Raw genomic sequence first — 21,841 nt, forward strand, 5'->3', positions numbered from 1 at the left:
TGTGGTGGAGTGTTTCTGATCTAGCTGAAGAATGAGCGGCGTGTCTGTGTTTCCATAGAAGCCAGTTTATGCTGTATACAGGTGGATGAAGAATCTGCAGCTCGTCATGTTGTGTCACAACCTCGCTGTCACTCACACAGTTTTCTGTTGGTTGTTTTATTTCACTGTGTTAAACAGAGTTTTGGATGTTGGAGTAGTTTTGGAATCATCCTCTGAATAATGGCTGTAAAACAACATGAAACGTTAATTGTAGATCCTGTTTTGAGAGGAGAGAGCGAACACACAAGGGAGTGCTTGTGGATTTGGATTATTAACAAAAGATTGTCAGTGAGTCAACACTGATAAAATTTGATCAATTCCCAACACTATCGTGTGTCTTGTGTTTTTTTTTCCATTTACAGTTTTGCTCTCAGTCTCTCTCAGTTGTTGAGGGAAGTGATTCAAATTCAAAATGCTGCCAATATCAACAATAAAATGAGGCGGAAAAAGTGATATACTGATATTTTTATGTAACTGGTCAAAATCAATCAACAAGTAAATCATCAATATAAAACCTTGGTCAGCCATGCCATACAGTGAAAGTACATCATTTATTACTGTTCTGTGAGCAAACTTGTATCTTTCTTGCATTACAGTGAGTGTGTGTTGACACACACTTAACAGGGGTTTCTCCAATAAGCTGATGTCTTAAATGTCATGTAAACTAGAAATCTGCTTTCTGTAATTGGGGCAGCAGAGAGAGACACCTGAGGGCTGTACTGCAAAGCAAGATTAATTGGTCAGAGAGGTATGATGAGTCTGAATTTTCACTGTCACAAAGGTGGCTCTCTTTTAACCTGGCTAGATCACCATGGTAACTGATGCTGAACTCATAACCTGCTTCGGAGGAGGTTATGTTCAGAGCTTTGGATTAAATTGGCTCTAAAGAGTGTAACCCTTTCATTAATGTTTTTTTCCTGACAATGTTCCTCATGAGCAATATTCGTTGTAGATTCTCAGCTGCAGAAATACGTTTTATATGCAAACTTGCTGAGTTTCATGCCACAGAACGAAGCTGTGTAATTAGAGGTGACACAATTTTGATTCTTAATCGAAATTCAATCACAGTGAGCTTTCCATTTCAATAACAATCAGCAGGATCTGCAGTTCTCACAGTATTTTTGTTTTGTCATGTCTACCTGGTGGCAGGCATTAAAAAGAACTATATACACTTCAAACAGCCAGTCTTGTTGCTGATGCTATTGTTTGCTGATAGGTTATCAGAGGCATCAGTATTGCATTGAGGCCGTTTCATAACCAGTTAAAGTACCTTGTAGTATGTTTAACAACCTTTTGTAGCATGCACTTTTCTGTGACATGCTGGCCCCAGGACAGATTCACTTCATACAACAAACCCTCTAATTTACATCACACATTAGGATTCAGGCTACTCACAAGTAACCTGACACACCAGATGGTTTGTTTCACAGAACCATCTGGGAAGCCATCCATAGACACTGTTTGGAAAAGAGCGCGCACTTTTGTTAAAAAAAAAAAAAACACGTTGCAGGTGATTGGATGAGCTATCAGTCACATCTAACAGGCTAACATCAAACAATCGGATTAACTTACCAAACCGAAGCTGGCTGGAAGAAGAGTGACACATCTTTTCCATCGGTGCTGTTGTTTGCTCTTCTTTCAATGAAGAAATATTCTCCAGTCCTGATATAACTGATGCTATCGCTGTATCTACGCTAACCTCTTCAGGAGCCATCATTGTTTATTCGAGACAAGTCATTTCCATGGACACATCTTGCTGTCGGCGCACCTAAAACCACGCCTGTAGCTGCCAGTATATCCTCCTAGGACACTGATTGGCTCTAACCACCTTTGGTGCAGACACAGATGGATAGCTTGGATGCTGGCAAGATGGATTTTCACTTGATCTCATGATCTCACGAATTCAGCTGCCTGGCAAGGTAAGCCCACAAGGCCACTTTCCGTAATTGGGGGCTGGTGGCTTTTTGTAGGCAAGAACTCAATAGTCTAGTAATATCCTAGATGTTAGTGCTGTTTTTTTTTTTTCTAATTGAATCAAGTGTGACCTTAAAATCGAAACCCAGATCGATTGTGTATTTGGAAAATTCTCATCGTCAGGTAATATTGGCTCTTTAAATTTTACACAGCAGATCATCTGTAAACTAAAGAAAATAAAAAAAGTTGCCATAGACCACTTTAAATGATGTTTTATACTTGTTCCCGATTTGCTGCCAAGTCTTTTTTGCACTGCTGGTATTGCAGCTAATAGAACACTGATAATATTCAATCAGTAAAGTTCATTACATTTTAAGCGTTAATTAATTTTCTGCCTGTGTTCCTCTCGTTTTATTTGCAGCAACAGTGTTGCTTTATGGCGTAATAATGTTTTCATATTCTTCATATCTGTTCCTCTGGACTGAAGTGGACAGCATGTGTTTGGTCCATTTTGTGCAGAAGAAGAGTCAAATGAGCCCCTGAATGCCTCTTTTTATGGGAACCCGCGCAGAGCCAACCACCATTGTGATACCCGTTATCTCTGATTGGGGTTTGTAGGTTTGTTAAGCCAGCCAACACAAAGAAAGACTGGTTATGTCCAATTAGCTTTGCAGTGTATGTATGATTTATTCTGGACAGCGCTGATTTCTCTGCCATACACACAAGTAACTGGGTTTCTAATTACCTTTTTTTTTTTTTTTTTTTGTGTACAATTACGCATGTGCATGGCAAAAGACTGAAGACAGGTGTGACAGCAGAGCAAACTGAAACCAACACAGAGGTCTTTAGTCTAAATAAGTCTGTTTTCACTGCTGAACATGAGACCTTTTTTTAAAATTCAGACATAAAGCTCTGCCTGCCTGTCGTATCACTGCCATGAAAATAAATAACACAGGTTACTACAGTGCATGTAAACTCTGATTTAACGTGGTTATTTGGGTGCACGTAAACACAGATTCTATGATACACATGTTATTTCTGGATTTCACGCAGCTCGCAGTGGGAGACATTGCAGAGTGGGCTGCTTGACTTTGATTTGGTGAAGAGGAATCACATTTTGTCAACAGCAAGTTTTGTCAAGAACACGATGTGCCCCATAAACTGCGACTAGGTTTATGGGAACATCACATTACCCGTGCGACGCTGCTCTGCCAAACATTTAATGATGATGGACCATTTGCCATGTGGTTATTAGCTGTTATAGTCAGCATTTATTTGTCTATGAAACAAATCTGTCATGCTGGGGCACCGCGGACCCCCGCAGCAGCGAAGGGGGCTCCGTCTTTAGTAACGCTGTGAAGTTCCAAGGCCTCCTCGCAGCTCCTCCACATCACTCTGTGCTCCCGCTGCCTTTGATGATGAATGCATCATATGTGGTGCTGTGCAGTTAAAAAGGACACATGGTTGTCCAGAGGTATGGCTGCTCCAAGGTACCCACATCGATCTCTCAAACACTTGTGCTGTTTAATGTCAGCACTGCCCTGAGGAGTTTACTGATGGCTCCCTCTAATCCCCCTTTCCTGCAAGAAACATGCGAGGCGCACACATACAACTGTGTGTGAGTGTGTGTGTGTGTGCGCAGCACAGGCTTGTCAGCGCGTCCTCTCACCCTGGTCGTCACAGTCACACCGGACTCTAAACCCGTACCTGTTGCCAAGCAACCAGGACTTCTGTCACACCAGAAGCTGCCTGATATCAACATCATGTCTCGGGGAGGGAGGACAGAGGAGTTTGGAGACATGCCCAAGTTGACAAAAATTGATTGACAATTCATACCTGCTGTAACAGTGAAAAATCACCTTCTCAAAATAGCCCATTCCTCTAAGAGAAACTTTTCTCCTACCTGATTCAGAGTGGTTGTTTTTCCCCATGCTTCACACTAAGCAGAATCCATGCTTGTTTCCTCCATTTAAAAAAAAAGCCCTCAGCTGGTTTCTGTATTCTGGGGGATACAGTCATTTGACAGGCTGTGAAAAGGGGACATCAAGTGGGTGCACTTCATATCATGAGAAACACTGAAAGGGGGAGGGTCAAGAATTCATTGACTCACTTTTGTGTGACTTCATGCCAGCATTCAAAAATATGCTCATCATTTGTCTATGTATGCTGCCATTTTTGATTTTTGATACAAAAATGCTGTTATTACACCATGATGTACACTATGTTATATTTTTTGGTGATTTTGTTTTTATATAGAATACATTGTCCACATAAGGGTGTATAATACAGGATGATCACTCAGATATTCTTATGTTTTAAGGCTTATGCTCTACAGTTAATCAGTAATATAAAGGTGTGAAATACTGATTACTTTTTAGTTTACTTTTAAATGTGTATTATTGATTAATTCACCAGGGTATGCATATTTTTGCATTGTCTTTAGTCAAAATGCTACAACTTTTTCGTGTTTCCTCAGCTTCTGTTGCTGATAGGATATTGCTAGTGTAGGGAAACCACAGGGAAGATGGTTTTATAAGCGCAAGAAAAATATGTTTTGTTTCTAAATGTTAGTAGCTCGTTATTTATTCAATGCTTAGACTGGTTTCCAGTAGAGTTGGGCGATATGCTAAAATTTTCCAAGTGATCATCATCAGCCCATCCATCGGTGATTGGTGATACCATCGTCCCCCCACCCGCCTTCTCCCGACCTCTCTGGTCTCAGCGACGAATTCACTATGTTACACATGCTGCGTACGTTCGCTATGTCCAGTGGACAAAATAAACTCACTGTCTACAAATTACATGTTTTCACACTTATTTTCCATTTTAAATGGAGAAATACAACTCTTCACCTTCTGAATTCAAGTTTCTCCCTAATACAAACTTAATTGGCTCGTTAACGCCTCAGAAAACACACTTCATTTAACTCGACAGAAAAATATGTAACATTCACCAAAACCGTCTTTGTAAGTCTGTCCACTCTTCCAACAATCACCAACTCTGGTTTGATCAAAATAAATCCTCACTTTACTGCATGGAAAGAGTTTAAAAAGTCTGACCCTGCAGGCTGTTTTCCTCTCACTCGTCATCCAGCTCAGCGCACTCATGGTCAGCTGAGTAGGTGTGAACTTCGCCGCTGGATGAGAGCGCGGTGCAGAGCAGAGGCTGTCACTCTGCAGACTGTTACATTAGCAAAGTAAAGTGACAAATATCGCCCTAAAAATCAGTTTAAAAAAAGCAGTCGGCGATGGATTCAGCCCGTCATCGATAGACGATATAGTCGTCCAATCGCCCAACCCTAGTTTCCAGCGTTCAAAACCTGTGAATAACTGTTATTCAGTTTTTTTCACTTCTTAAGTTTGTATACAAAACATGAAAGAAATTAGCTAATTAATTGTTTATAAAATGATTTTATAAGTTTGCACACAAACTATTTTTTTTAAAAAGGGGGGAAAAGGATAACTTTATACCCTAAATGGGCAATATATCCCAGGAGATACTTAGTATTAATTGTAGAATAGGTCATATTTAAAAAAAAAAAAAAAAGAGAGAGAGAGAGAGAGAGAGAGAGAGAGAGAGAAAGAAAAGAAAGAACTTTTGTTATTTTATCCTAGGTGCTTTAGGAAAATAACAATTTCGGGGGCGGTATACTGCACATTTAAGGGTTAACAAAGACAAAAGATGTAAATACTATGCACCCGTGTGACCAGCCAACAGCCGTCAAAAAGCTCCTGAGGTTTCAGGCTCAGTTTCATTGGCTGGCGTGTTCAACCTGATTGGAATTCTCATCAAGGATCCTTGTTCCTTTGTTATGTAAATGAAAGTGGAGCTGCAGATAGAGTTAATGCTCTTAATTTCAACAATAAAATCATGGAAATGGCATGAAGGCACATCAGAGTCAAGAGTCACTGCTGGAGACAGTGTTCACATTTATTCTCTGTTCAACATGATAATCTGTCTCTCACTGTTTGATGGACGAGTGGCCCCTCAACAATGAAGCACACATGATTTGATTAGGAATTAAGATGCAGATGTCTGATTCCTCAAAATATCATTAATATATTATTGGTGTACAGTGTATTAACCATGTAGTCTCACAGAAATGTAAACACTCTGTATATCTGGGATGCTAGTTTGCTTTCTCTTATGTGGGAATTAATTTTTTCAGTAACAAAGAACAGTTTTGCTGCTAGCTCTGTTAGGGTTTCGTAGTTTGTCCAATTGCTTTTGAAAAGGTCTCACAAAGCCTGGAGCTGCAGGATTTTCTCAACCCATAACATTGCTTGTTAACCATCAATTAAAAATGTCAGTTTTTAAAAAAATATTTATTTATAGTTTACTTTTTAATTAATTTAGGAAAGCCACAAAAAATAAATGTGATTCTAAAATGATGAGTAGCTACTCTTTTGTCTAAAACCCTAAAAATAACTAAAGCCAATACAAAACAATAACTGAGACAAACAGAGAGATTCCAAAATACCCCGAAACATCAGCAGCCAGGAGAGAGAGCACCGGGTTTCTGCAGCAACGTTTTGAATACACAACGAGGCCAAATTTAGCTATTTTAGATCTACAGTAACTGCAGAGGGTTTTAGGCATAGGGAGCAGCATACAGAGAAGCTTTTTTACCCACTTCAAGATGCTTACAGTGTCAAAGATAAAGATAAATCACAGCCATAGCATGGAGCAGAAGAAGGTTAGATTTAGCTGAATCTGTTAGATAGAAATAACCTTCTCTTTTCTTCAAATAGGGCTGAGAAATACGCTGATGTATCTTTAGACAATAGAAATTTGTTTTCGTTTCCAAGACTGTTCTGGTGAGTCCTTCCCTGCTGTGCTGTGATTGTCTTGTACTCGTTGCCCTGACGGTCGGTGCCAGGAAGGCTTGCTAACGTTGCGAAAGAATCTATTAACCCAAACCATGATCTTTTCCTGAACCTAACCAAAGTAGTTTTCTTGCATAAACCTAATCAAACTAAAAAAAAATTTGAAAATGAAGTCTTAAAAAAAAAAAGTTAAAGGTGACATTTAGCTTTGCATGGAAGAGGACCTGTGCCCCGCAGATATAAACAGCTCTTTCTAAGGCAGCAAAAACACAGCAATTCTGATTTTCAGGTGATTACACACTAATGAAAACATATTTAGGAATATTATATTTTATGTCTGCTATATTCTGCTGATAGATCCCTGTAAATCTTTGGATGTATTAGACTTGTGTGAGTAATGTTGCAAATCACAAATCATAACTGCTTTATGGCAACATTGGACTTTAATTTGTATTATTTTTGCATTAATGTGATAAAGTACTTTGATTTGTTAGGTAGCTTCTATAAGGAGTTTTTAACTGGTTATGAAACAGTCTCAATTTATAATATGACCTACATAAACAACCAAGAACATCCACAGGAAGACTGGCTATTCCTTTATGGTTATTCTGAATGTCTGTCACTGCGTCAGATTGTATGTGAAATCAGAGGCGAGTATGTTGGCCACTTAAAAGTGTTTATTACGGTGGAAACACTACCACTTTTGTCCACAGGGGTCTTCAAAATCAACAAATTATGAAAGTTCCTTGTAGTAGCTTTAACAAGGTAAGCTAAAATCTGATTTGTTTTTAAGAAAGTAACCTAAATCACAACACATCAATTCTACAATATTAAATAATGATATGTAATTGTACCCACTCTTAGTTATAAAGCAACATGAATAAGGTAACTTCCTCTACAATTAAATATGAACAATGTAAAGTGATTTTCCCTGGTGATTTCTCTTGAAAGTAATTGCAGTGTTTAATCAGTTAATGACCACATCAAACCTCCACACAGGTATCAAATCCAAACATCACAGAATGATATCTGACATATGACATCTATATGCTGACTACAAAACAGAGATATTAATGGCACATGGATTGACCAAGAAAGATTTTTCCTGATCTTTGAGTTAAAGTGAGTGAAGTTGATGACAAGAATAGCATGCTGGTGTCTTTATTGCTGTAAAGTGAATTAGTGATTAATCACCACCCTCTTGAATCATAGGGACTGTTAACCTTAAATACATTTGAAAAAAAAACTGAAAAACCCATAAGATTCTTTTACTTAATTACTCAAGATAAACCACAGACCATGTTGTGAGTAGTTTCATGTAACAACTATTTTCTTTCTAGTAGAAAGAAAGTAGTTCCAGTAGATTATTCTGTAGAAAGTAAATGGTCCCTGCATGAAACTTGCAATAAGATATGTGGAATAATTATTATTATTGAGTCACCTGGTCATGATTTCATTGAAAGAGATGTTGCTGTTGAGTTTTTCAAATTCCTTATTAAAATATTATTATTATTTTTTAAATTATATTATTTATTTATTCATTTTTATGGTGCGTGAGCATGCCGAGAGCCATCTGATTCCATTATATTGGAGACAGGGCAGACACCTCTACATCCAGTATGTTCAGATGTTGACAACTCACAGAACTACCTAGATGGATAAACAGCACATGCCAGAACAAAGATAAGTTGGCATTTTGGGGTGGACCATCCCTTTAAAAAAAACAAGTTAATTTGGGAAATTTGGGGGGTCTCTAAAATATTGACAGAATGCTATTTTTGCTTTTAGTTCTTTTTTTCTGTCTTCATGATCATGTATGATGCATAAAATTAGTCCATTATTGATGTATAATTCATGCATGAGGATGATTCATCACCAATTCACTTTACAGTCATAAAGACTCAAGCATGCATGCTATTCTTGCCGTCACCATCAAAGCATGACAGAGCAATGTCATGAACTTCAAAAATGTATTTTTGATTTTGGAGTGGACTGTCCCTTTAAGAGGAGCCGAGCTCCCCCGCCTCCCCTGTGCTTCACACCCTGAGTAACTGATGATTTTTATTACCTGAATCATTATAAGAAAAATGCTACACCTGATAAATCCCTGTGTTGGAAACAGATTTTGAGACTTCTGTCTGCAACCTAAGTTGAAAGTCAAACCAGACTGCCTGTTTCTGAATGCACGCCTGATCACCAACGCTCTTGAAGCAACCTTTCGTCTGTGATATCTGTGCTGCGAATGTCGAGGGAATCCAACCATCCTAATGACTCCTGTGCATGTTTTCATTACTAAAGAAGGATATCAAATGGGCATAACAAACTGATCAAAGAGCGCACAAACCGTAATCAATAATCCCTTCACCATCATGCTGCAGAACTAGTTAGAGTTAAAATGCTATCAGAAACGTGGCTGCTTTCAGAGATTACCTGGTCCGTTCTGGCCCAGCACAGCAGAGGCAATATTCAGCAAACTCCATCCATGTTCCCTCCCAGCGGACTCAGACAAACGTCAAAGTAACTGGAAGGTTTTAAATTAATAACTGACCCAGGTCTGAAGTGCAGACATGTTTCAGTCAGACGGCTCAGTGGTCGAAGCTTGGGAGGTAGAAAACATGACATGTGGATAACCGTCTACAGCAGACATGACCTCTGCCCTCATCAGACAGGTCTGTTTATTGAAACTGATTCAGTGCATGGGAGACAAAAGAGCTCCTCCTGCTCACTGTGTGCTGCACAGTTACAGTCTGAGTTACTGACACCACCTTTGTATGCTTTGGACCCCCAAACACACACACACACACACACACACACACACACACACACACACACACGCTATTATCCCTGCACACACACTGTAAAAAGAATTTCATTAACTTAATGTAAATATACATGTCTTATGTGTTGAAGTTAATTTAACTTAAAATGTCTAATATTTCTTGTCAGGACACTTCAAAACTTATAAACATAAGTCCATCTAACTTTAAGTCTTTCTTTCTTGAAATGATGATTTTAAAGAATGTACCGTAGAGTTCAATCAACTCATTAAGTTACATTTCTAAAGAAACATGATCTTCACACCATTATGTGAGTGAAAACTCTTAGACCCTTCTTTTTATAATTTGAAGAAAACCTATGTGTCCCAAATGGGGATGTTGTTACTTATTTTGATTAATATCCACTAAAAATGTAACCAATTAAAAATATATTCATCGACAATATATCAATAGAAGTGGTAGTAAATGTGCCTCATTTGACACGGTTTCATCTGGCAGAGCCATTTGTTGAATAAGTAAACTTAAACTTCAACTTAAAATGACAAAAAAAAAATATTAGAAGGAAAAAATGAAAAAGAAGAAAAATGAGAGCAAATCCCTGTGGACTTTGTATCTTAATTAACATTAACTAGGGGTTAGTAATGATTTCAAATAACAGTTAAAGAAGGTGCACAAAATTTGCAACCCTCATCTCCAGTACACAGTAAGAGTCATGGTTGGTTGTTTTCAGAATAATGAAAAACGTGTGAACCATGATGAAGGTTAGTATTAAATTTAGTCCCTACCCCCTTACACTTGAAATGTAATAAATTCATTGGGAGCAGTTTCACATATTGTCTTTGTGCCAATGCTGGAACAAAGTAGCTCCAACGGAAGCAACTGCAGCTCCAAGTTCTTTGTGTGAAATGAAGAACAGACTCTTCAAACTGAGAAAAGGAAATCAAATTTGTTTGTAATGTTTGTCAGTGTGGCTTAACAGTTGTCAATTCAACTTAATATCTTCAGCATATTGAACATTTGTTCAAGAACAACTGAATTAATATCAGATTTGAGTAGAAAGGTTTATTTGTTTTGAATGATTACAAAATAATATGAACTTGTCTTTTCCAATTTTGTCAACCTCAAATTTTAAGGCAACCCAGACCTTTTTTTTTTTTTAAGTTAAAGGAGCAATATGTGACAATGGCGTGTTCAAAATGAGCACTGCAGTCCTCTACAGACTTGAGAAAGCTCAGGCAGGCGGCAGGAACTCTGCAGGAACACAAGACGAGCACAACATTGCAAATTGATAATAACCAGTGAGGACGAGTCCTGCACTGTGGATTGATTAGCTGCCATTTGTCTGTCAATATAAAGCTAAGTCCATTATCTTGAAAACAGAAGCCCACTGCTCCAAAACACACACTTGGAGTTGGAGTTCAGTGACTGCCTGCCTTACTGCTTGTCAGACTCGATTTAAGCGTTCATCATCCGTTTAACATCTATTTAGATTATTAATGATTTCTTACAACTGATAAACACACACTTACTTGTTTGGCATTAATATTAACTGTAGTTCTTGTGAAAAGGGCAGTAATACAAGTTACAGACTAGAATAGAAATTTCAGTGGAGGACACTTCAGTAGTACATTGTTGTCAGAGAGAATTTCAACTCAGCATGTTTCTTGAATCTCTGATTTATGATTTATTAAAGTTAATTTATCACAGATTTCTCCTTTAAAATAAGTAGTTTATTTTTACAGTGCACACATACACATCAGTATCCCTACACACTCACACATACAGGCCACTTGACTCAAAAGCTCCTTTGAACATGGAAATGGAAAGAGATGTCACAATTTGTCCTTCCTCTCCTGGTATCAATGTCCGATATCGATCCATCCTCGAGTCTATCGGTTCTCATTACCTGTCCTCAGTAACTTATCTCAATTGTTATGGCTGTGATGGCTTCCAAAGCCCCGGCCGGCTCGCTGTCTCTCCCAGGTCATCCTTTATGAGGACTGGAGAAACGGAGAGACGTCTGGCGAGTCCTAATAAAGACATATCCCCTCTGAACAAATCAATGCTGACAGTGTGTTTGCATAGATTAGGAGATTCTCCCACACTATGATTTCTCATCAGACACATGATGAGGAGAAGGGAGATTGGCATTTGAGCGAAGGATTGTTGTATGGGCCGGGCTGATTTGATTGTGTTTGCATTTCATCTGCCAGCATTGATGGAAACGATTTTGATCCACGCGTCGCATTGTCACCCCTGCAGCAAACCCTCTCAGGTGGAAAATACATGCATTTCACATTCCTATTTCAATAAACCTCGGCAACTGCCTTATAAAGATGGGGGGAGATTATATTTTCTTTGTTGATTGAACCGGATGTCGACAAGGTGCCTACAATGAAAACAGAAGACGTTGGCAAAAATAATCAAATGCTACACATTTGCCTTCTACTTGATGAAAAGTTTACGGTGGAATCATGTAAATCATATTAATAAACTCTTTAATATAACTCTACATATCATTTCAAATCCATGTAAGGGAATATAACCACTTTCTATAACCGGCAGGTTTATCAGCATCAGCTCCTGTCCTCTGTCAATCCTTTGAAGTCTAAATACCACCTATGACGTAGTCAGTAAATCTCTTAAAACCATCTCCCACTTTCTGAATATAACTAATAACATGTGATGGCACCACAGGGCTAACCCATGCAAACCATCTGCAAACCAGCCAGGATTCATTTGTATAAAATATGTATTTTCTGATTGACTAGATCCTGGATTGTAATGTGATGACATATTTAATTTCTGATCTAAGGGGGGAGATAAGCCAGGCTTAGCTGAAATGATCTGTAACCTTTATTTTAATACCTGAATACTTATCCGTGGTATTATAGCAGCCAATCACCTCTCTCACACCAGCTCCCACCTCCCGCCTCCCTGTCGCTGTATTACACATTTTTTTCGTCCTCTCTCAGTCCTGTATAGGTCAACAACATGGATGCAGATAAATACCCTTTACCTTTACAGAAGGTTCCTTAACATGAATGACATTTAGTGAAATGTGAAAGCGGCAAGCAGCTCACTGTCACGCTGTTGTCATCAAAATTCAGGTGAATTCAGGACAGAGGCGTCTTAATGGTGCTGGGGCCGCACAACAGTGATTAAACATGATCTTTAATGGAATATTGAAGAACAGTCCTGCTGCAATTTAAGCAAAACCTGATAGGCCTGCGAGCCGGGATCTAATGAACAGAAGGAAATAAGAGAATCAGAGGGGAAGAGGACAATATAGTCCTAAATGAACGAAATGGCCTTGTACCACCTGCTAAGCATCGATCAGTAGCCAAGGGGACTAATTGATAATGCATTATTAGCTGCTTCCACATAATGGGACTTGTATTTCATTCTGTCCTTGATTGTGGGACAGAGAGGGAAGGATTTGGCGATGAAGCACTGAAAAACAGATGGCAAGGTGAATTGTTCCCGTGACACATCTGCCAGCGTGTTCTATTAGGCTTCTCAGGCAGGTCAGCCGCACGGTGTCTGTGTCCGAGTGTGTGTGTGTCTGTGTGCGTGTGGAGGCAGACCTTTCTCAAAGCAACGCATCTTGGAGTGTGAATGGAGTCAAAGTGGATTTAATTGAAGCCGTTGTTTGTCTGGCCTTGAGACAACTGCAAGTGTGTTTTGGAGCAGTGGGAGTAAAAGTGAGGCAGGCAGAATTAAAAACGAACCAGCTGTGCTGATTGATCTCGCCGATTAAGACTCACACAAAGGCCACACTCCTTCCACTTTGTGCACGTCGTATTTTTATTTAGGAAATTTGGAGTATGTAGGATCTGTTCCTCTGAAGTTCAGTCTTGACATGCAGAAATTATGAATTTCAAAATTAACTGCAATTAGTGGAACAAAAGTGAATGATAATTACCATTTGTCAAACAACAACGCCGGCGTTCCAGTCTCCCACGCGCACAGCCTTTGTCCTCCCACCAAAACATATCCCGCGTCAGCCGCGCGCCTGGCTTCCTCCAAAGTGATTTTGTATTTTGTCAGCCTCACAAAAGCTGTGCCCTTGCTGGAAGTTGGAATAGATTCGGCAGTCTTAGAGGTTCTTTCTTTCATAACAGTTCAAGTTATTTATTTAACCGGTCTGGTAAAGACAGACAAGTTATCAATACAGTCCTTCAAGCTCGCATTTGAATTTTGCATGCTGTCCATGGCATTGTATGTGCAACAAAAGCTTTTTAAAAGTCTGTGTGATCATGTTGAAGTCAGTTTTAAATAATGGATTGTTGGTTCTTTTCTGCTGCATGTGTGTTTAGTATTTTTGCTTTGCAGTAGGAATGATAAATTTTCTAAATACGCAAGTAAAAAATGCATTTTAAACTGCATTTCCACAGGCACACAGAAGTCTGTGTACCTTTTGTGGAGAGCAGCTTGGTCCTCAGAGCTACATGGAAATATTTGCTCAGATCCGTCTAACTGTAGTTCTAAGCTTTTTGTGCCCTGACCGAGACATCTGTATAAAATGTGGTCTGTATGCCGCAATGAAATGCAGTACATGCATTACCCAGGCCGCTTGTGCTGGCCTTGTGCCGAGCAAATAGAGGCCAGAGTTGCAAATGTGCTTGGATTCCACGATGTGCCTCAAAATGAACCATTTTAACACGGTAAAGGGATTGAGAATGGAGCAGAGAAGAGCCAGTAAACTTCTTCCCAGCCTTTGCTATTTTGATGATAGCCAGTGAACTTTGATATTTTTCTCATTTTACTTTTTTTTTTTTTTTTTCACTGTGATATAATTTTTTATCTCTCAACTTACCTCCACCTCCCCTGGAAATGAAAGTCGCGAGTGTTCTGCTGACAGACTGAGACAGAGTGGGAGTTTGCCGTGTCAATCAGCACCTGCTCCGCTCAAATTCGTTTAAAAATAGTGGAGCTGGGAGGTGTAGTGAGGGAGCTGACAGCTAAATAGTCCATGGAGATTTTTGATAGGCAGAGGAGCTCAGTGGCTGACAGTGAATGCTTTGTGTGTTTGGCCCCAAGGAGACTTTCAGTATAGGTATTTTACACACTCCTGGAACAAACATCAACTCACTGCTTTCCTCTTTTTTAAACTAGAAGCTGCAGGGTGTCCTGGGTATGGGATAGTGGTGGTGGCATAGTGAAAAGACTATTTTATGTAGTGAGGGAAGAAGAATAGCTTCAATCTCCTCGTCAAGAGCTGTGTAAGATATGAAAAGATGGTGCGCAGACTATTTTCTGTGGAAGACTCACAAATAAGAGGTGAGTTGTCACACTTTATTTTACAGCACACTGATAAGACAGAACAAGCCATACATTGTATCAAACTAGACAAAAACTAAAAATATGTTCTTTATTAGACACTATTATACCCTTTATTAGACCCTTATTAGAGGGTAATTAGAGACACACTATAATAAAGCTGCACTGTAAACTAAAGTGTATTATTTTTCACTGTTAGACCTTCATTAGATTTTATTACAGGGTGAATAGGGACACATTACAAAAGAACTGTACTGTAAACTAAAGGGAAATCACATATCTTCTACTTGAGACACACCTTCTTTGCCCTTTGCTTGGTAGATCTGGTTCATGTGTTGTTTTTAAAGGGGGAAGTGGCAGATATGTGATTTCACTTTAGTTTACAATGCAGTGCAGTTGTAATGTGTCCTAAATTACTTTCAAACAAAGTCTAATAAAGGTCTAATACTGTCAAATAAAGAACATATATCTAGTCTTTGTCTAATCTGATGCAAAGTACAGCTTGTTACGTCTTCTTAGTGCACTGTAAAATAGAGTGTGACCGTGAGTTGCAGCTGGAATACTGTTTTTATATCAGGTATCTAACCCTGTATAGTCTAAATTGTACATTCAGAATTTCCGACAGTCTCAAGTAAGCATATGGTGGACGGACTGTGTATATGCAGCCTGCTGGACTTTGGGTCAGGTGGGTGACAGAGTGAAAAACAAGCAGGCAAATGTGTTTCGCCTCATGTTTCAAGGGAATAAAAACCCAAGTCAATTATCAACACACTCCTGCCCACATATAACACTTCTGCATTCAGTGTCGTGTGGTCAAACACGTAGACCGCAAACACACAAGAATGAAAATGCAGAGGCGATTTGGCGGCGCATATTTGAGGAAACCTTTTCATCGGAGCGGAGCTCGATGAGGCGTGCTGACAACAAGAGCAGCAGTCCTGGTCTGGGAGTCATCAGGACGCAATCTTGAGGATTTTATGCAATTCAAGTTAATTATTCATTCATTCACGTTGTTCCAGTCTAAGGGTTTGTTTTTCTGAAGAATTTTGTTGTTTTTTCTTTCTTCTGTCTTTCAAGCGATCTCAAAGCAACGTGTATTTAAAAAGTAGTCAAAAGGCAGATACTTTCTTTTCAGCACCCAATCACCGGGAAATTCAAAGTGCATGTTTGACAACAGAATAAAAAGCTGCATTTAGGAAACTGGTTTTGCCATGTTGTTGGTGTCAACTGAGCGTTTTCATTCTATTACAGTCCACTCCCCTCTAAGGTAGTCTGTGTTTTAAATTCAATGGAGTCACTTAATGGAAAATGCCAAATATTCATTGGTTATAGCTTTTCAAAAGTGCCGCTTTTCTTTGTCTGCTAAATTTGTCATCTGGAGGTCTAGGAAATTGTGACTGACATTTTCTGACATTTTGTAGACTGGATTAATTAATCAAGAAAATAACTGTCAGATTAAATAGATAAAGTAAAATGCAATGGAACATCATATGTTTATGTTTTATAATCAGACTTTTATATTATTAGTAATGTCTGGTTCTCAGTTTATAACCTTGACTGCATTTGTGTTATATTACTTATTACACCAACATCCCAACACCTGGTACCGCTCATATCAAGCTCAGGCGTGCACACTGTACCTCTACGTTCTCAATTGTCCGCATCAGGTTATTTATAAAGTCCACAATTCTCTGTCTTGCATCCACTGTATTAATAATGAATACAGTCACATTGAACAAAGAAATTAATATTTAAAGGCTCAATCCGTGTTCAGTCTGCAGCACTTCGTCCCCTCATGCGTTGCATTGTAGTTGATTCTGGACCCAACAACACAGTCCACGGGGTCCCCCAGTAGATCATCGGGAAGAACACGTACCACAACCTTACCACAATGGGCCGGGTTCAAATCCAGCTCCGAGCCCTTTGCTGTATGCCATCCTCTCTTTCCCCACCTTTCCTGTCAATCTCTATTATTTTTGGCAAGCACAAGAACTTGAGTTTAATGTGTTAATGAAAGATACTTACAAAATTATTCTCAAATTCTGTTAGAATGTCTTGTATTTTGCATTTTGTATGAATTAGTCATTGTTTCAGTTAAGTATTTATGGTGCAAGAAATCCAAATATTGTCACCTGATCATGACCAAGGATTTTTCCTACCAAGACATTGTGTTTAGAATGACACCTCATGAACGGTTTATTAATTAAACCAGTTCAGAATCTGATAGATCAATGGATATTTGTGGCCAATACCAAAGTAGGGAGTAAAAAAAAAATTAAAAAAAATCTAACATTGATTTATTTATTATCAAGCATTATATCAGGGCACTGAAACAGTAAATTTTCACTGGTAGTTTTAATAATTATAAATAATTATAAATAAAAAGCACAGATAATGTAAAATATATGCATATATTAAATCTGAATGAAGAAAAAGGATCAAATATACTCAGAAAGCTGCCTGTGAGTCTAACAAAGAAACACAACCTGCATTATGTTGTGTTCAAAATAAAGTTTTCATAAAAGCACATCTCAAATAACATACATGCTGATATAAACTGATATATGTGAGATAGAGCAATATTGGGCAAAAGACATTGAGCTAATTAGTCCTAATTAAAGCATTCATACTTATACAAACATTATGTTCATTTAGTATACAATATGAGTCATTATCCACATATTTTTTGTTATTTTAAGGACAAATGTGAATTTCAGTGTGTCAAAGTACTTGGAAAATGTAGGAAAAAAATTGTTGACTTTTGTAGAAAGACTTTCGTAGCCTCTGTGTTCCCCCAGGCTGTTTACTGAATGCTGTTTGTTGTTGTGCTGAATATTTACATTCGCCCACACACCTTCATTGGATTACCAAAAAACCTCTGCCTCCTAACTCAGACAACACTGCCGGTCAAAGGCCCAAGAGGCACCATCCGATCGTGAGTAGGGAGGGGAAAACCCTAATGCAATTTGTATGGCACAGAGCACTCGGCAACCAGATGGGAGCCAGGCTGACTTACCTGAAGCAGTTTTCCTTATTTACTTCAGCGCCCAAGGCCATGTCAGACAAGGGGGAGAGAAACATGTTAGCCTGAGCAAATTATCAGGGCTTTCATGTGGGTAACGTTCTATCAGATCCTCCCACTCTGCAGAATGTAATGGAAGCAGAAGCAAAGTGCTCAGGGCCTTCACCTCCGACGTGTTCTCATCTGAGGTAGGACAAGGTGTGTGTGGGAGATAAAGGAACAGGTCCCAGTCACTCCCAGCCTCGAGACTGTGGCATATAGAACATTCTGCTCTTGCCAATCATCAGGGTCAGGATATTGGATGGAGAGTAATTACAACCAGGGCACTTTGGTAAGGGCACTGTGGTAAATCACAGCACTGCTTCTGTGTGTGCATGCGCGTGTGTGCGCGCTATTAAGGAAAGGTTAGGCTAACTAATTATGGAGGGACAGTGTAAATAGAAAAATCCATTGCTTTGAATTAATGTCCATTTGATATGATCAGCCGAGGCTTTTCTGTGGCGGCTGGCGACCAGATGTGAATGTGAAATGTATAAACGGAAACCTAAGTTTAACGTGTGACGTGTTGTATGGTAAAAGCACGGTAAAAAGCTATTCTAAAGTTTTGTGCATCAATTCATTATCACGTTGCAAACCTGTGAACACCTGTGCAACTAAAAACACAATTTGAGCATCATTTATGTGTACTGCGCAGTGCATTGTTGTGAAATCCTGTGCACACTTAGCGTGGTGTTGTGTCAGTGATAAATATGGCAGTGAAATTTCTTGCAGAGTGAAGATCTCACTCTTCTGAGGCATGCAAAGTGTGTGGATCGTTATTCTTTATTACTACTGTGCTCAAACATTGTCACTCAAAATTGTATCCCATTTTGTCACATGCTGCTGTGCACATCTGACATCTGAGGAGTAAATTGTTTACTTCTCTACTGTTTGCTAGAGTAAATTTTTAATTGTTATATCTTTTGTGAAAAGTACTTCTTACCTTAAGCTTATTAAGCCTTCTCTTGCACTTTGTTGACATTTATAAGGCCCCCAAATCTCCCAGGTTTTCAGAACAACACCTTTTCAGGAAGACTTCCTCAAGGAAGTTAATGGCAGAAAAAACACTTTTTAAAAAATTTTGTTTAATTTCAAAGCCCATAAAATGTGATAGATGAGAGCAGCCCATCTGGCCCCTACACCTTTTTGGCTGAAAGCATCCCCTTCAATTTGACTGGCAGTAAATGCAAATTCTGTGGTTTTTGCCATTTTAATAGTATAAACGAATAAAAGCAGGCAAACAATTATGTTGTTGCCAATCAACAATCAGTGTATTATATAGAAAGGCATTGAAGACATAGGGGTTGATGAGTTTCTTGTACTTTTTATTTATTCATTTATTTATTCATCCTATTAAAATGCTTCATAGTTATGTTATATGTAAATTATATGCTCCTACACAGTACTGTAAGCAGTAAAGAGATTCTAAATTTAAGAAATGCATGTACCATTTAGTGATACCTAGGGCAAAAAATTAGCTTCAGCTACCAGTCAAGTGCTGGTGGTAGCTGGTGGACAAAAAACTTTAATTTTGCACCCTGATCTTATCATTTGCAAGAAGTTAATACTGAAAAAATAATATCTGTGTGGGCTCTTCAAAGGGTGAAAGAAAACTGCGCTTCCAGTCACTTAGTTAGAAATTTTCAAGACAAGTGTGTCAGTCCATGACTTTCATCATTGTTTCTTCTGTCCTGCACCATTTACTCTTCTCACTCCACCGTGGAGGCTCCACCTGAGTCTCCTTGGAGTGGCATTGGACTGAACCTAGCCGGATTGATTGGAGCTCTACCTGCTCGCCTGTTTGTCAGCCATGAATAATCTGTAACGACATTCAGAGCATCAGCGGGGGCCTTGCAGCGTGCATTCATTGTGGAAAATGGACAGCTCAATCAAAAGAAGCTCTTGGAAAGCTGGTCATAACCGGAGGCAGAGCCTTGACCCAGAACGCTGTCCCACTGACTCGAGTCGCAACCTCACAAGCATCCCTGAATGGGAGGCCTGACTACTGTATTCCCTGTGAACTCTTCTGTTTGCCTCCCTCCTCCCTCCCCTGTTCCCATCTCTCAGGCTTTTAATAGAGCCATGCTTCACTCAGAAGGCCACGTTATCCTTGTTTGAAGACAGACGCTTATGGTGCCACCTGCCATTCTCAGGCCTCCACGTCAGGTAGCATGGGCCACCCATCACCGCACTGCTTTACATGGTAATGAAAGTCTGGAGACTCGATGATAAAGCAGTTACGCCCTTGGCTCTGTGACCTAGGGTCAACTTTGGATTATTTATGGAAATACTGTACAGGTTGTTGTGTACTAGGGTTGTCGCGGTGACAGAATTTCCCTTGTTTTGTTTTTGTTTTTTAGCATCTTTTTTGTTTTTGCATATTACTTAATTTATGAAGTAAATTGGTGCTGTAATGCTATATATAACATTGTCAGTGGATTTGCATCATGATACCGGAAATATAGACTCTGATACAATACTAGTACAAAAAACAATACTTGGTACCTCTTTTGATACAATGGCAAAAAGAAAAAAAAAAGTCCTAAACACAGCGAATAGATTTTTGTTTTCTTTTCTTTCTTTCTTTTTTTTTAATGAACAGCCTAAAAGCATTGCTGTTGCAGAAAAAGTCACTAAACGCTGTCTGTTTTTTTACTGTTCTCATTGTTTCTAATGACTGTCTCTCAGTATTACAAAATTAATACAACATCTTCTCAGCCTGTGGTAGCAGCTGTATTAGCCAACATGCTAATGCCAAGTTTAATAAGTTAACCCATGAAATAAACACGTAAACAACGTAAGTTTGAAAATGGGTCAGAGACAGTCGGTACTGATCCATCCTTCAGCTTGAACAGTTACTGGCACTCATATAGCTTGTCAAAGCACTGATTCATTCATTTGACATGCACTGAAGTAGAAAACAAGAAGGTTAAAAAAAAGACAAAGAGTTGAATATTGCATTTTTTGCAGTGCTTGAGGCAACTCAAAAAAAAAGATACCTGTTTGTATGCATTCTTATGTCAAAATGGGCCTACTTCTCACTTGATGTATGACCTAGGTAAACAGTTTCCTGTTGAGTTTATGGATTCACTCGCTGATTTCAAGTGTTTTTCTATACAGCGTTTAATTCGAGAAAGATAACAACGAGGCAGGATGCTGTTATTTCCTACTGAATGGATGAGCTAAAGCCAAACACCGCCCAGGTCACAGTGCGTCACCTACCAGCTCCACACTCTTGTCAGTACTGCGCATACTCTGGGCGCAAAAAAAAAAACAAGTTGGTGACCACCATGATGCCAAACACCAAACCTGAGGCGAAAACTGTCAGAACAGTCATCCACAAGCCAGTGGGTGGCATCACACTGGCTCTGTCCACTAATTCTTCTGTCAATCCTTGCCATCCCCTGACGATGGCTTGTGATTAGCACAGTATTTTGAAAGTAAGCTTATTGCAACAGCCATGTTATGTACCGTTGTTTTTTAGACTGATTTCAACAGGCTGCATAGCTCCAAAAAGTTGTGTTTTGACATTCTGGCTTGGTGTCAGGATCTCATTCATGCAGAAAAGGTAAAGTAATTGGTCTGAGGAGGAAGAGCACATTGTTGGTTCCTTGAAAAGATGCACTGGACACTTGTGGCGCTGGTGATGACACCGATGCCATTCGGTACAAAGAAGAACCGCGGGAGGAAATGAAACACTTAAAGCACGCTTTTGGCCGGTTGCCGGGATGTGCAGACAGTGCATTCTTAAAAGCGTTCATCTGTGATGTCTCTCCTCAACCATTGTGAACTCTCTCCCTTGAAATGGCGCAATCCCCTGATGTAGAGTCACCCAACCCTAATCCTCCTAGATCCACTGATGAATCCCAGCCTCACACACAGTAGGGATGCTGCCTAATTGAATTTCCTTGGTTTCAATGAACACACACTCAGGACCTGCG

At 39.2% G+C, this 21,841-nt stretch overlaps 1 protein-coding gene across 4 annotated transcripts in view; it reads left to right on the forward strand.

The window, feature by feature from the left end:
• The window catches only part of unc5a (unc-5 netrin receptor A), a 195,439-nt gene that overhangs the window by 94,341 nt on the left and 79,257 nt on the right, over positions 1 to 21,841 (forward strand). The window lies entirely within an intron of this gene.

The sequence above is a fragment of the Lutjanus erythropterus genome, chromosome 5 (assembly GCF_056507025.1).
Source record: "Lutjanus erythropterus isolate fLutEry1 chromosome 5, fLutEry1.hap2, whole genome shotgun sequence".
NCBI lineage: Eukaryota > Metazoa > Chordata > Actinopteri > Lutjaniformes > Lutjanidae > Lutjanus > Lutjanus erythropterus.